The following is a 3,994-nucleotide window of genomic DNA, read 5'->3' as shown; positions in this document are numbered from 1 at the left end:
AGTGGATAAAAGGGGAACTTAAACCGCGATGGCGAGTCCACGCTAACGCTGAAAAGTGAACTGAGCTCAAGCAGTTTTAAAATAAATTCTTATCAGAAGCGAACATTTGGAATACAGGCCGGAGACATCTCTGGAATCTGTTTAAAACATGATTTATTCTAACCGCAGCTTGTACCGTTAACACAGAGACTGGCCTGGTCTGTGGTCCCAGGCGGAAGGCTTGTTTTTCTCACGGTCTTACGGAAGCGGTCACCCCAGCTGGCTTGGCACAACGGTAGAGGGGGAACCGAGGTGATGGGCTGGTACCAGTGGGAACTGTGACCACTGAAAGTGTTTCACTCTGGCACCATTAACCATTAAAGTCCCGAGAGTTTAACCCGGTGTATTACAAAGAGGTGATTCAACTCACAAATTGCCGGAGCCTAAACACAGGCTCATCTGGTGTATCTGCTTTAGCTGCCCAATCTAATCCCACCACCCGGCTCACTCCAGGTAACCATTAACTTTGCTCTACCAGAACGAATAATCTAATTATATTTTAACATTAATTTTTGCACTCTAGATAAGTTTAGCCATCTAATTGCAGGCATGCAGGGCAATGGAACATCTTACCCACACAGTGCTGAATATGATTAAAATAAATTATCCATGCAAGTTGTTATTGTTGTGGTGCAACATTCTAATTACTGAGCATGTGTTGTATGAATCTATTAGCCATATCAGTGTCGCCATAAGCAGATGTATAAGCCTGTGAATACATTTACTAAGTATGACTGTGAAACATTTGCCCCAGCATTACAAATTGCATCTATACTGTGCTACTGGCACGGGTCTATTATTTTATAGTAGCATAGGGTAGTACAGCAGAGAATGAGGCCATTCGTCCCCTCGAGTCTGCTCTGGCTCTTTCGAAGAGCAATCCAGTTTGCCCCACTCCCCTGCTCTTGCCCCATATCCCTGCAGTTTGTTTCTCCATCACGTATTTATCCAATTCGCTTTTGAAAGCTGCTATTGAATCTGTATCCACCACCCTATTGGGCAATGCATTCAATATCCTAAACACTCGTGTTAAAAAGTTTCTCCTCATGTCGCCTCTGCTTTTTTTGCCAATCAACTTAATTATCTGCCGTTTGGTTATGGAGGCTTCAGTCATTTGTTTAGTCTACCTAAATACTTCATCATTTTAAAGAACTCTATCAAATCTCCTCTTAGCCTTTTGTGCTCTAAGAAGAACAACCCCAGCTGCTCTCGGCTATCCACGTAACTGTAAACCCTCATCCCTGGAACCATTCTAATAAATCTCTCCTGCACCCTCTCCAAAGACTTCACGTCCTTCCTAAAGTGCGGTGCCCAGAACTGGAAACAACATTCTAGCTGGGGACGAACCAGTGATTTATATTGATTTAGCCTAACTTCCTGGCTTTTTCACTCTACGCCTCTCTTTGTGAAGCACAGGATCGCATATGTTTTGTTATCTAATGTGCACCGAAACTGTCCTATTGGTACAGGCCTGTGATTAGTACCTGTGCTGAGGTCCTAGTCTGTAATTATTAACTATAATACCCTCTTTTCTGATTAGCTCCGGCATTGTTCTACTGGAAAAGTTCTATGACTAATATCTATATTGTACTACTGGTGCATGACTATGATTATTCCGTGTATAACTAGTACATATACTGTCCTATTGGTAGTGGTCTATGATCAGTACTTACAGTGCCGTCTGGTTACAGGTCTGTGATTAGTACCGACACTGCCCTAATTTTACAGACCTGGTATCAGTACATAAACTGCAAAATATACATATTCCTGATCATACCAACGCTATCCTACCGGTACAGGATTTTGATTAACAACTGCACTGTCATATAGGTGCATGCTTTTATTATTACCTGCACAAGTCTATTGATACTGATCTGTGATTATTAACCACGCTACCTTCTTTGTACAGCTCTGTGATTAGTACCTACAGTGTCCTGCTGGTACAGGACTGTCAATACTACATGAAATACTGGGACTGATGCATATGCGACCTATACAGGTCCTGCCCTTTGATTATGCCATTCAGTACCTGAACCGGTACTGGTCAGCTTTCAGTTTGTAAAATAATTAAAGCCACCTTCTGAAGTTATCGCAACATTTCATTATTTATTGCAGTATGCATATCGAAATTGAAAATAGATCATTGGTTGTAAATCCTTCAGTTGGGCCAGAAGCACAGCAGAGATGTCTAAAAACCACCTGGCATTTCAATAGCAAGGATACATTTACTAATTTTATTCGTTATAAGGAGCAATTAATTGATTTTAGCTCTTTAGATTTTTCTGAGCTGCCAATCGAAACAGAGTCTACAATTATAAAACAAGCTCAGTTGTTTATTTAACACTGCAACCTATTCATTGTACGTCAGAAACTTTCCAATGAAGGGGTGAACTCTGAATATCCGTGTCAAAGTGAAGCTGGTAACCAACACATGCCTTAATTACAGACACTCCCCCCACACCAGAATGTCAGTCATCAGTAATAACTCTCCCCTGATTAAAATCACAGAAATAGACTTCTTCAAACCTGTGTGCAGTGACAATGGTGGCTCATCGCCTGGTGTAGGACATTTGTCATTCACTATTAAAAGCACTGCTTTGTACACAAGTAATGCCCCGAGCAATAGGCCTAGAAATCACCAGGGGTTTACGTTTACAATATATCTGTCACCCAGCAGTAGATTACCTCGTCTCAGTGTATGCAAATCCCCGATCGTGCTTTTCCATTACCTATCAATATCACACACACACTCACTTCCCCACAGTATCCCTCTGATTTCCTGGCGAAGTTTCAGAGTACATGAGTCCATCAACATGTACGTCTCCTGCCCAAATAATCTATGAATAGAGCAATGTCTCCGTTCAATCTGTTATCTATTCTGCCAGTGGGAGCTCGCTGACCATAAAATCCCGTGCAAAGTAGAGCTCAAACTCCAATATTGTCGCTTTCTCCTGTCTCGCTATTAGTTCCTGCTCTCATTCTGGCATCAAACCTCTACATTGCTAGTTCTGAAAATATACATCAGGTGTCCTAGTATTTGCAAGCTGGTAATAACTTTCATCCACAACCTGCCTGCAATTCATTCACTTTATCTGCTTCTATTTTATTTAGACAATTCATATCCCTGAGCAGGCTGGCTGACAATCAATAATTCCGCTACTGTCCTAAGCATCACCAGAATATCAATTATCTAGCAACAACCTGAATAGCAATGATCATTATATTTATGCAGTTTCGTTGTTCTTATTTAAAAATTAATATTGTTACTAATGCGTGATAAACCAATGAAACCTCGTCAATGTCCCTTTTTCTCGATTTTAAGTGCAAAGGATAATACTATTGTTCGAGTCTGTAGAATGCAGTCTGTCTGCGAATCATCAGTTCTCCTCCTCATTCAATCACAAAATACTATCCTCCCCAGTCTTTCTTCAAGGCTTTAAAAACGCCATGGGTCAAGCATCAATCCTGCCTTCCTCTTGCTGTGGGGAACCTAGTATGCTGTGAATCATTAACACCACAACAATCAGTGAGTAGCGATTAAGTATGCTTCAATATCATTCTCCCCTCTAATCAATAGCGTTGCCTTCATTTATGCTTTCATCCATCTGAACTTGTGCTTGACTCAAACTATTAGTAAATCACCTGTACCGCTGTTGAATTCCTGTAAGTCAGTTACTGTGCCTAGATTAACTGGTGCAACAGTTTCACATAAACCAGCGTTAAACATACAAGAGGCCATTTCCATCACTTTAAGTGAGTCTAGACATGGTAGATACAGGAAGGTTTACTAAACAAATGTATCACACCCGGCGCTCATGTTCAAAAAATGAAACACGGCATCTTCACATTATGCTTAAGTTCAAAACTTCGTGCTTCTTCACCCTTTCAACCATTGATTCGACCCCTTCCCCCTGTGTGTTCAACAATAGCCAACGCCGATCTTTCCTGTTTAGTC

Source organism: Somniosus microcephalus, unplaced genomic scaffold (genome assembly GCF_052327205.1).
Source record: "Somniosus microcephalus isolate GS21.2 unplaced genomic scaffold, FLI_Smic_1.0 unresolved_chr9, whole genome shotgun sequence".
NCBI lineage: Eukaryota > Metazoa > Chordata > Chondrichthyes > Squaliformes > Somniosidae > Somniosus > Somniosus microcephalus.
Note: the sequence above shows the minus strand (reverse complement) of the source record.